This window comes from Papaver somniferum, chromosome 9 (assembly GCF_003573695.1).
Source record: "Papaver somniferum cultivar HN1 chromosome 9, ASM357369v1, whole genome shotgun sequence".
NCBI classification, from domain to species: Eukaryota; Viridiplantae; Streptophyta; class Magnoliopsida; order Ranunculales; family Papaveraceae; genus Papaver; species Papaver somniferum.
This window is the reverse complement of record NC_039366.1, coordinates 141,094,701-141,108,085: the sequence shown is the minus strand read 5'-3', so window position 1 is coordinate 141,108,085 and position 13,385 is coordinate 141,094,701.

The following is a 13,385-nucleotide window of genomic DNA, read 5'->3' as shown; positions in this document are numbered from 1 at the left end:
GTCTATATGGTTAGAGAGAAACGCTAGAGTTTTCTGCAACAAGAAAACGGAACTTCAATGGGTTATCGACAAAGCTAAGTACTGTTTCTTCTCTTGGGCGCTTTGTTTTGATGAGTTTCAGCAGGTGTCTTTTGATTCAGTCATAAACAACTGGAATACGGTGTATTTTTATCCTCCCTAGCTTCTAGTCTTTTTTCTTGTGGTCTTTTTTACTTCTATGTTTCTGTTGCTCTTCTCTCTTTTCTGTTTGTTTCCTCTTGGGTGGTACAAGTCTTTTGTGCCCCCTTTTTCTGATCAATGAAATATTTTTCTTTGCTGATAAAAAAAAAATGTTTATGTGGTTGTTAGTGTCAATGAGAGTATACAAACTCTATGTCTGTGATGATATGTGTAAGGTTTGATGTAATGAGAAGCATAATTCATCTATCTTGGTATCATAGGTACAACTCGATCCACGTTTTACCTTCGCCATTAATGGTTATTTGTGAGCTCAACCTTTCCCTTCAATTACAACGAGTGAATCTTTCTTTCTTGATCTTTTATCTCTGTTTTCTGTTACACTCGTTTATTGTGTTTCTCAGCCAGTTTCGTATTTACGATTCTAGATCTAGTTTTTTTTTCATCATCTTCGTTTCTTGATCTTCATATCTATTTATGTTTATTGATTTTAAAATCTATTTCTCATTCTTACTTTGTTTAATCTTTTGTTCAATGGATCATTCTAAGTCAATTTCTAAGATTTCTCTTCATCAATTAGCCAACATTATTACTCTTTAACTCAAAGAAGACAACTTTCTAACTTGTAAATCTTTATTCCTTGCGCTTCTCAATAAGTATCGTGCTACGGATTATATTACTGTTGCTAAAGTTTGTTCGGATGAGCAAATCAACAATATTGATAGTCCTGATTATTATGTGTGGAAAAATGAGGATTCAACAATTACTCTTCTCTTATACTCTACAATGTCTGAATTTGTTGTTCCTTACTTAGCAGGTGCTACTAATTCTTTCGAGGTATGGAATAATTTTCAACATTGATTCTCACAAGTCTTTGCTACTCACACAATTCAACTTCGTACCAAACTTCAATCCATTCAGCTAGGAAATGGTTCATTACCAATTATCTTACATAAATCAAAAGGTTGTTGATGCTTTAGCAGCTGCTGGGTCGATTGTTGTCACAACTCTATCGGGTTTGGGCTCTTCATTTGATGCTTCCGCTACGCCAGTCCGTGTAAAGTATCCACCAGTCACTAGTGTTAAACTTCATAATATTCTCCTTAGTGAAGAAATTGTTCTCTCTTCTAGATCTAAGTCAATTCTTGTAGATACTGAGAATAAGGCTTTTCTAGCTCAAAACAATCGTAGGATTTATAATATCAATTCATATCCGCCAACATATCCTTTTTGTAGTCCTCATCCTGTTATGAGAGATGAATATAGTCCTAATACTGAGGAAAATGACCTTTTCATCCATCTTATAGAGGTGTTTCTCATTCACCAACATTTAGATCAGCTGCTCCAACTTTTGCCTCAGTTCCACCTCCTTCTTCAATTACTTGTCATAAATATCCTTGTCAAATATGTGGTAAAAATGGTCATTTGGCTCCAGTATGCTCCAACAGATTGAAATTTGCTTATCAAGGTAAATCTCCACCACAAAATCTTTAATCTATGTTGGCAGCTGCTAATATTTTTGATGATAATCTGTGGTATGCAGACAGTGGAGCAAACAATCATATATTGTTAATGATACATTTGTACTTGATGATTACACTGCTTATGATGGATACGAATATATTCAAACAGCTAATGGTGAAGGTATGTCCACTAATTAGGTTGGCTCTATTACTTTTCCTACTTCTAATAAACACTCCAGCCTTCAACATGTCTTATATGTCCCAAATTCATCTCATAATCTTTTACCAGTTCATAAATTCACCACGGATAATGATTGCACCATTACTTATTTGATTAGATTGTACAGGATCTTCAAACTTGGAAGATTCTGTTGTAGGTTCCTCATGTCAGTTTCCAATCAACTTCCACCTACCAACTCAAGCCCTACATACCAATAAAGTTACTTCAGCAATCTGGCATCACAGATTAGCTCATTCTTCTTTTCAAACCCAACAAAAAGTGTGTCAACAATTTAATACTACTGTAATAAAAACACCACTCTTCTGTGAGTGCTGTGAGCTAGGAAAATCACATAAACTTCCTTTTAGTATTTCCACTTCTTATACCTATAAACCTTTAGTTTTTTTACATACCGATCTTTGGGGTCCTTCACCTGCTGTAATGTCACATAGTGGCTACCTCCATTACGTTAATGTGATTGATGATTTTTCTAAGTTTTGTTGGCTTTTTCCTCTTCAAGTTAAATCTGATTTCAAGACTATATTTTTAAATTTCAAATACACAAAGAGAGAACCAGTTGTGCACTAAAATAGTAACTATAAGAACTGATGATGGAGGTGAGTTCATAAATAAAAAAGTTTCTACTTTTACTGCTTTACATGGAATCAAACATGAGTTTACTTGTCCTTGTAATTCTGAACAAAATGAAATTGCAGAAGTTAAGCATAGACATATCTTAGACGTGGGCAAAAATTTTCTTATCGAGGCTACTCTTCATGATACTTTCTGGGCAGATTTATTTATGACTGCAAACTATACAATTAACAAATTACCTACAAAAAGTATTCAATTTTTATCCCCTTATGAGAAATTATTTGGCAAGAAACCAGGTTACTCATTTTTAAGAAGTTTTGGATGCATATGTTATCCTTGGTTGAGGCCTTATACTTCTCATAAATTATCTCTAAGAAGTTCTCCTTGTGTTTTCATTGGATATAGCTCACAACAAAAGGGATACATGTGTTTGGACCTTATTTCTGGAAAGGTTTACATATCCAGACATGTAGTTTTAATGAAATAACCTTTTCTTATACTATTATATTATTTATCCATGCATCTATTTCATCACTAAGTTTTGAAAATTTTGCTCATAAATCCATCGATGCTACTCAGTTATATGAAGTTCCTATTTCTCCAGCAACTACTTCACTATCACCTCATTCTTATGATAAAAATACATCAACAACAACCACATCACCACTTTCTGTTGATTCTCAACATCATTCTCATGTTATTCAAAAATGAACATTATATGATAACAAGGGGTAAGTCTGGTATTTCGAAACCAAAGATGTATTTTGCTACAAAACATCTTCTTTCTGCATCTTTCCTCAGTCCTACAGTTCCAGTCACTCCAACATGCTTTACTCAAGCAAATAAGGATCCAAAATGGAAAACTTCTATGGTTCAAGAACACACATCGCTGAAAGATGTTGGCATACGGTCTCTTATAACATCTGAACCTGGTCAGAATGTTGTAGGATACATGGTTTATAGTACTTGTAGCAAAGGGTTTTCATCAACATATTGGTTTGGATTATAATGAGACATTTAGTCATGTGGCAAAACCAACAATTATTAGATTAATTATGTCTTTAGTTGTTTATTTTAATTGGCACATTTAGCAACTAAATGCCAGAAATGCATTTTTACATGGGGATTTACATGAAGAGGTGTTTATGGAGAAACCTCAAGGTTTTGTACAGATGCATCTAAGCTACATTTTGTTTCCAAATTGCACAAATTTGTCTATGGACTCAAACAAGACCCTAGGTTTTGGTATGAGAAACTTTATAATGTTATTCGCTCCATGGGTTTTCATTCTTCAGCTACTGATCATTCTCTTTTTGTTCAAAGGGTTGAGAAAGAATTACAATCCTCCTGGTTTATGTAAATGACATTCTCTTAACGGGTAATTCTTCTTCTTATTGCAATGAGCTTGTTATAGCTTTGGGCTTTCATTTTCCTGTCAAGAACTTAGGTGTTCTGCGTTATTTATTGGGATTGGAAGTAAAGGGAAATTCTTCTGGTCTATCTTTATGTCAAACCAAGTATGCTTTGGATTTACTGGATAAAAATCATTACATGGTTGGTGCTAAGCCATGTTTCTTTCTAGCTTCTATTTCTTGCAAGTTAAGTGCAAATGATGGTGACAAAATTGAAAATCCAACTGAATATAGATCTTTAGTAAGAGCTCTACAGTATTTAACTTGGACAAGACCAGAGATCAGCTTTGTTGTGAATGCATGGATCAACCTACAATTGTCCATCTATGTGATGCTAAAAGGATTTTGAGATATGTTAAAGGCACCATTGATCATGAACTTTTCTTCTCTAAGGGTCTTCAAACCTTACAGAGGTTTAGTGATGCTGATCGGGCTGGATCTCCAGATGACAAAAGACCTACAAATGGTTTATGCATTTTCTTTGGCCATAATCCAATTTCATGGAGTGCAAAGAAACAACCTACTGTGGCTAGATCCATCACTGAGGCTGAGTATAGGGATCTTTCACACACAACTCTTGAGGTTGTATGGTTGTGTCAGTTGCTTAAGGATTTACATATTTTCCTACCAGTTTCTCCTACATTGCATTGTAATAAAATGAGAAGCATCTCTCTTGCATCGAACCTAGTTTTCACAGCAAATTGAAACATATGGCTTTTGACTTTCACTGTGTCAGTGAATTGGTGCAAGCGAAGTCTTTACATGTTTCTTATATCTCCACCATTGATCATCTTGCATATATCTTCACCAAATGGCTTCTTGGTCCAAGATTTCAACTCCTTAAGGACAAACTTCATGTTTTCAGCTTCAGACAGTTCAGTTTGAAAGGGGGGGGGGGGGTAATAGTTAATATATCAATCAGTCAGTCAATATTTCTCTTTCTTTAACAGTAACTGTTTCTTTCACTACGTGTTGTGATTCACACTGTCCATATTTGTGTGGTTGTTATTGTATGTAATGAGAATATATAAACTCTTTGTTGGTGATGACTTGTGTAAGCTTTGATGTAATGAGAAATATAATTCATCTATCTGCAGACATCTAGGCAAATATCCTAACAGTGGGAGGTTTTGCTAATTAGTCATCTTTAGGGAATATAATGCAAAGTAGACATCTTTAGAAGGGAAGAGACAAATAAAAATACCCCTTAATTTTATTTAATCGATATTAGAATTATAATATTCAGTCAGGATACTTAATATCTGTCAAATATTTTAGACGGATATTGAGTACCCCGCCATATGTAACCAGGCCTTATAACGGGGGTATTTTTTCATAGCCAATGCTTGGCTAGAAATTTTATTGTCGCCAGCTCTTGCACGATAGTGTTTGCTTTTACCCAGATTGCATTAAAATCTAGCTAAACCACATTCTAATTTTAATCGAACGCCATGGAGATACAATTACATTTAGTTTCTTATTTATTTGGGTTGAAATTAAATTTAAAAAAAATCTACAAATAAGTAAAATGATCTTAAAACAATGTGAACTTCGGATCTTAATTTTATGAAAGAAGAAAACAGTAAAGAGAAAAAAAAAATTACTGAAATTTAATAATTCATCAACGATAAAGAAAACGAAATTCAATGGCACAAAAATCTAGTTATGTCAACAGTTCAAGACATACATATATATATATATATATATATATGAAGACGCACCATTAAAGCATAAAAGCATCCCGTATGATATATCAGTGGATGTGTGATTTATTAATTACGAAGTTCAGTCCATCTTTTTAGTACTATGAATGTTTGTTGAGGTGCAAGTAGAGTATAAAGTGAAATGGAAACTCATTAAAATAAGCCACACTGTTGTCATGTGTTTTAATGTGTTTCTCGTTTCTTTTTCTTTTCTTTTTTTCTCTTACACAAAACCTTTCTTTTTTTTAATGAAAAAAAAGAATCTTTCTAATTTTTCTTATTGTTTTGAATAAGCATAGGTGATCTAGACGACGAACTAGGGCCTCATAATTTTAGGGGCCTCTGAATTTGTGATTTTTACATATATGGTATGTAATACCGATTTAACATGAAGGGCTCGTTGAGTGGAATAAAGGTAATGGTTTATCACTTCCTAAAATCGAGGTCTTTTTAGCAGAATTTGCTCCAGAGTTGGCAGAAAACTCTGAAGTTAAGCGTATTCGGGGGGACTGATTCAGGGATGGGTGACCTTCCAGGAAGCTGCTTCTGGATGACTGCAGCAATGTTGAAACCCCACACTGATGGATGACCACAATGGTTAAGTGGGGAAAGTACTTATGGAGGATCTTAGAGCCGATGGCGGGTCACCTGTCGAGGGTGAGAGAGTATGGTGGATGTGTTGGGCCAGGTACTGGTCTCATGAGTAGCATGGAAAGCCAGAAATCTGGGATTGTATATATATATATTCTGAAGTCGAGGATGGCTCCAATTTAAGGTGGTGGTATGGTAATACCCCGGTTCGACAGGTAGGGTTTGTCGAATGGAATATAAGAAGTGGTTTGTACGTCCATAGCTAACACTGATGCCTTTTTCACACTATTGGCTCCAAAGTTTGGAGAAATCTCTCGGTTAAGCGTGCTCGGGCAGTAGTAATTCAGAAATTGATGATCTTCCGGAAAGCTATTGCTGGATGACTGCAGCGGTGCCTGTTAAAAATTCCACACCGTCAGTTAACCACAATGGTTAAGTGGGAACAATATATGTGGAGGGTCAGGTCATTACATGTTAGCTTTGATATTCAAAACTAAATATTATTTTACTTAAAACTTACTTCTAGTGCACTAGAATTCTTTTTTTTTTCTGGTGGTAACTATGCTATCCAAAGAGGGGAGAAGAACGAAGGCGAGGTGGTTTGGTGAGTGGTAGTTATTGGGAAAAGATTTTTGACAAGTTTTGTAATGAAAAGTACAGGTAACTCTAATCACCATGGTGGGGTTGAATTGTATATTCGGTTTGGAGACATATGCAAATTTTTTTTGAAGAATATTACTTCGTTTTTGCAACCAACTTCGACTTAGAGGTGAAACCGATGCTGAAATCGTAGCTCAAGCTAAGAAGAAAGGGAGAAAATGGAAATGTTTAAATTTCAACTACGAAGCTCATTTAGCCATCATCAAAGACTTCTTAACATATCGCATGGTATGTTATTAAGTCCAATTTTATTATGCGGATTTAGTAAGTATGTAACAAGTTGTAATGTGTTTAATTAATGAAAGTATTTTTACCTTTCAATCGTAGTTTGTATGTCGAAACTTTAAATATCTCAACATACTGCTTCAATTACGGATGGGAAAGTTGCCTTTAAACCTGTTGACCCAGCCGTAATACAGACTCAGGTGATTCTTGTCTTAACTACGACCAAAAGTTCTTCATTTTTCAGTCGTAATATTTTATTTACGGCTTGGAGACCTTCGATTCCAAACCTTAAACAAAGCTTACGGTTATGTTGACTTTTTATTACAGCCTTAACTTCAAAAAAGTCATATTTTTTCCTCCATTTTTAACAGATTTGAATCAATAAAATTGATACCGGGAGTTGAGTATAATATTATACTGATTATTTTAACAATATGTTTCATCATTTTCTTCCAAGGTTTTCAAAAAATTTCATCAAAATCCTCCTTCTTCTTATAAATAATTTTAAAAAAAATAATTTTCAAAAAATTAACTATTCGATTAATCTTATCCATTCACTAATTTAATCGAAGATACATTAGTCGTTAATGAAAAGAGTAGAATAAGGAATAATGTCATTCACTGCTTCATAATCCTTTTTTGTCGTGTAATCACCCTCAAAACCTAGCCAACCTCAGCCCCAATAATAGAGTTTTAGTAATATTATACAGTTGTTTAGAGCAAATCCTATGGGTAGTGTCACTCTTTCAAATGAAGGAGTGCACTACCAATTTGACCAGATTAGAGGTTGCTATGGGTAGCCTTTGCCCCACTTTTCCCCCAAACCCGTTCATACACTCGTTCAAATGGACGAGTGGTTGGGAGTGTAACACTAGACGAGGGACTGTCCCCCGTCAAAAAAATTTACAACTTTTTGAAGTAGACGGGGGACAGTCCCCCGTCTAAGTTCTTTTTTTTTTTGCTTTTTTTCCTTTGGACGGGGGACTATCCCCGTCTACATTGATTCTTATTATCTCACGGGAGATTGTCCCCCGTGTATGATTAAATTCCATTTTTTAAACAACAAGTTTTCCCTCCATTTATTATTATATCAATAAATTTTGAAGAAAAAAACTACAAATGGGGGATGATTACCCTATAGTGTTTCCATTTCATTTTGCCCGCAACAGCTTCACTCTTTCATATGAACTAGTAGTCCTTCATTTGAGCGAGTTAGTCTCCAAATGGAGACTACGCATAAGAAATGCTCTTAGCTAAATAGGCTTCCACGGACTATGTGTATGCATGTGTCACATTTGTCATGGCAGCTCTAAGAGCATGTTGGTTTTCTCTTTTTCCTGACTCACCTAACTCTTCTGAATCTGACTCATCTGGATTTGATTGAAATCACCTCACTCTATGGATTTGACTGAAATCACCTGGCTCATTTGGATCTGACTTAATATGTTTGTTTTTTGAGTCAGATCTGACTCATCTGATTCAAAAATATGAGTCAGTAAGTTATTACCATGACTTAAGGATATGGCCCGAGTCAGGGATTAGGTCCCGACTCAGATCCCGAGTCAGATCCAGACCCCAAGTCACCGAAAAACAAATATGATCTAAGAGATGTTGGCGAACGGTGGGCCACAAATTTAGGTGTAGTAATTTAATAACGTTGTACACATGGGATGTACGTTCCCTGAGTGATAGGGTCTCATACTGGGTTGCACGGACGCTCCATTTCTTGAGCCGTGTCCGCGTCCGACTCGCGTCAGACACGGGACGCGCGTGGGACGCTGACACGTCTGACGCACCAATTTGCGCGTCCTGCGCGCGTCTGGTTTGGACGCACCGATGACGCGTATCCGACGCATTTTTTTTCCATTTTCATTTAAACTTCTTCTTTTATTTTTACTATTATTAACCAAATGAAGAAAGACAAACATTTAGATCAATAATTTAGGTCTTTATTAGGGTTTTGTAATTGGAAATGATATCACGTATACCCTTAGTTGGGCATGTATTGTTCTAAGAATGGATTTTGATTGTGGCATGTGTTTAGTAGTGACTGATTGTTTGACCTTCGGCGTGTATAAACAAACGATATCTTTTTTTCTTTTAAATTTATACATACGTAACATCATTTTCTAATTTTTAGGATCGAAATACTTGATTTTGTTGTATAAATACATGATTATATATATAAAATAAGTATATAAATAAAATATGTATATACGTGTCAGCATCCTAGTTTTTTAAGAATTTTGTAGTGTCCGCGTCGTGTCCGCGTCTACGCGTCCACGTCTGTGCGACTCTCATACAGTACTGTGTTCTACAGTAACTCATGATGGCTACCATTTACCAAATACCAAGTACCAATCGAACCATATAAGGTGCCTCTAACTTTCTTAATAGAACCTTTTTTTTCTATTCAATTTTGAAATTTCGTACTTCTTGGACGGATTTGTCCTATGTTGTAGTGCTGGTGAGGTGTAAAGACAACTGAGAATGTGAAAATCCATTGCCCACGCTACGTTTTGGGGCTGGTGATGGTGCACCCTTGGACAACCACGGGATTAGTAACAAAGAGAAAATGATGGCCAGATCTCTAAGAAAATGACTGACCAACGTCCGAGCTATCAATCTATGAAGCGCAAATCCCTTTTTCTTCTGTTGCTCGGGCCAAAGGAAAATGAGAGCGAAGAATATATATAGAAAGCAAAGTACCACATCAAGAAAACGTATAATTTTTAAATGAGATGAGTTCGATCATTGTGCCACTACCACCAACCAAGTGGGAAAGCGCACAACCACGTGCTACAAAGAACACTGATTCTTCTCAAAACCGGATCCCTATCGATTATTAGATTTTTTTAAGTTGGTTAGGTAAAGTTGGTCAGACCTCCTACTAGTTATTCTTTGTAAGCTAGTTTATGGTGGGGTTGTACCAAATATTTAAAGCAACCTTACCTGACTTTCAAATCCTAGAGTCGCTTCATTCATTTCCGAGTACTGGAAATGTTCAAGCTACCATGTTCGACGAGTACGCCAATACCTGAATTTCAAATCCTAGAATTGCTTCATTCATTGTTTTACCTGGAAGTAATTTTCAGGTACTAACAATTGACGACCATAGACGGAGATCAACTTCTTGGTCACGAAATCTGATTCTTCATCCAATTGAAAATCAGTTCTTTAACCTTTTGGAAACAAGGTAGAGCTTAGATCCGATCTAAGAATTGATCCCAGTTCCAGCAGTCTCAATGGTCCAGATCTTGAGAATATCTCTCGGAATACCATCCCGGAAAATAACACTACTCCTCCTACTGGTGGCGCGGAAGATGCTGCCAACACTGAAGGGAGAAATGGAGGAGTACCCCCAAGCATAGCAGACCTGAAGCAGAGACAAGAAGAGATAGCAAAGACACATAAACAAATGGCGATTACTCAGACAGAAGTACTTACCTGCCTCAGAACTTTAGCAGCCCAGCTGACTCCGGAGCAACGCCAAATTTGAGCAGAGCAAGCCCAAAACGCCACTGGATCTCCCAACGGAATCAACAACTTAAGGGAGAAGTCTTGAGAGGATGGTGTATGCGTTATTACGTCACAAAACAACCAACATCTGAATTTCATCACTCGACAAGATTTGGACAAACTCCTGCAGAACTGTGAAAAAGAGGAACCATCATTATTCCACCAACACCAACCACCTTATACATAGGACGTTCAAAAGGCACCTATACCAAGAGGATATGTATCACCTACCTTTTCTCTTTATGATGGAACAGGTAACGCCCGTGAACACATCTCCCGATTTCTAGAATCCCTAGGAGTACATGAGTACCACCAGGTATTGCGGCTCAAAAAATTCTCCAAGTCACTCACTGGAAGGGAATATACTTGGTACAACAACCTCGCCCTGAATAACATATCCAACTGGTCTGAGTTGGTGAGTGCTTTTTATCGAAAGTATTTCTTCGTTTCCAAGCAATTTACGTTCTCGTATCTGGGAAGGATGTTTCAGCTAGGGCTGTCAATGGGTACCCATTACCCGTAACCGGAACCGGATCCGGTAGACTTGGGTCCGGTTCCGGTTCCTAAAATTGGACCCATTAGCAACTTAGGACCCGACGGGTAATTACCCGATTGGACCCGAATCTAAACGGGTCCAAACGGGTAATACCCGTTGGGCACCCGCGGGTATCGGGTACCCGTTTATTCATACTTTTATTCATGTTTTTGCTAGTTTTAGCTTTGATATTTTACTCGTTTTAAATTTTTCTCTTACATTTAATCTTTATTTAGTACATTAATAAGAAATAATAATAAATTTTATAAAAGTTATTTAAATCCAAGCCAAAAAGAGACAAATATTAAGTTTTTGACGTTTTTTTAATAGTTTTCTTAAGACCCAATGGGTACCCGGGACCGGCGGGTACCCGGGTATTTAAACGGGTCTGGTTCTGGGTCCACAATTGTAGGAACCGGACCCGGAACCGTTAGGACCCGGATCCGACCTTTATAAGTAGGGTCCGGATCTAGGGATACCCGGGAGGACCCGGATCCGTTGACACCCCTAGTTTCAGCGCAACAACGAATATCCCAACGACTATGTCAAAAGGTACAAACATAACAGAGCAACAACTAGTGGAATCGTGTATCAACGGTATGATCCCTTTGTATCGCGCCTTACTCGAAAATTTATGTTTTCAAACTTTCTCGGAATTGCACGAAGCCACCAAACGGTCAGCCACCACCGCTCCAGCATTGCTTGAAAGGATTAGGTCAGTCAAGGAAGAAATCCATGACACCCGCGGAAATAGGAGTTTAATCAACAAACAGTACTCAGTTCAGCCGTCCATTGGTGTTGTTACTAATGAAGAGCCCAAGAGAAAAGCCGCACCTCAACAAGCTGCCCGAGCGAAGCGCGCCATGTCTACCACAACATCTGCCCAGAATCCTACACCACCTACTCAGGGTTTTCCCAAAGCTGCACGACAACAACCACCAATGAAGCCAGATTTGCTATTTCCGGATTTCTCTTTCCATATGGAGGAAGTCCTCGAGTTATTAGAAGTTTGGATACAAGACGAAGCTATCAATTACCTCCGTACGATGCTGATAATATTTTTTGATGATGTTGTATTAATGAGGTTCAAACTCTCGGACTTGTGAAGATTAAATTTAAAGAAAAATTATATACAAAAATATTAACAAAGTGGGCGAGAGGTATGAGAAAATAACCAAGACACTGATTCCACTATTACACATGAATTAATGATGGTAAATAATCCAAAAATCTAATTATATTTTAAGTCCTTTATATCTTAACTCACTAATAATCAAGCAAATTCTCAAACATCAATTGTATCCCTTAAGCATAGATTATCTAAACAAAGCATAACCTCTCTAATTGAATCACAACTGATTAGCAAAATTACGCAAACAATTTACAACTCTGCAAAAGCAGTGATTAAGTGAATTATAATTAAATATTAGAGAAAATAAAATAGTTACCAATTATTCATGCGTAAATAGCTTCCTCATTGCCTTGGTTGTGGGAGAATTAGCCGCTCATCATGTTGAAAACACGCTCAAAAATCATTATTATTGCTCAAAGGGTGTTTACAAATGATGAAAATGGAGAAATAATTCAAAACCGGGTTTGTAACAATTATATTTGTTATAAACCAGAGAACTACGACCCACAGTATGTGTCACTGATACTGTTGCTCTAAGACTCACGGCTCTGTGTCGCAAACGCTGACAAATAAGTCTGCCTCTGATGTACGACCATGGCTGTGAGTCGTTGTTACTGTTGGAAAACGACGGTCTTGAATGGTCCGTTCTTCGTGTTCTTCATATTCATCATCATCAGCAGCAGCAGAAACCGAGTTTGGGAAAACTCGAATTTCTCCTTCTCTGGCTCTCCTCAGCCCCCCAGACTCTCGACACCCCTTTTCTATGATCCCATCCACCTATTTATACTCCTTAGACTCATTTAATCACGCCATGATTCTCAATATTCTTCATTGAACTCGGGCAATAAAGAAAATATTTTGGGAATATTTTCTTCCCTGATTTAGCTTCTCACGCGTTTCTACAGCTGCAAAATATCCTCATTTATCTTTTTCAAGGTCCAAAGTGTTGCTAGAGTCATCATACATGAGCAGAACACGTTTAAATTCTCCAAAACTCATGTAATCCCGTGAACTGTCCCTCTCATGCACGTGCTGCCCTGATTTCTTCTCACGGATTTTTCAGCCAAATTTGATAGACCAAAACACTTGTAATAGCTTTGTATATGTCCCAGGAACAATCCCATAAATTTTCAGCCATTTAGTCTCCCTATAAC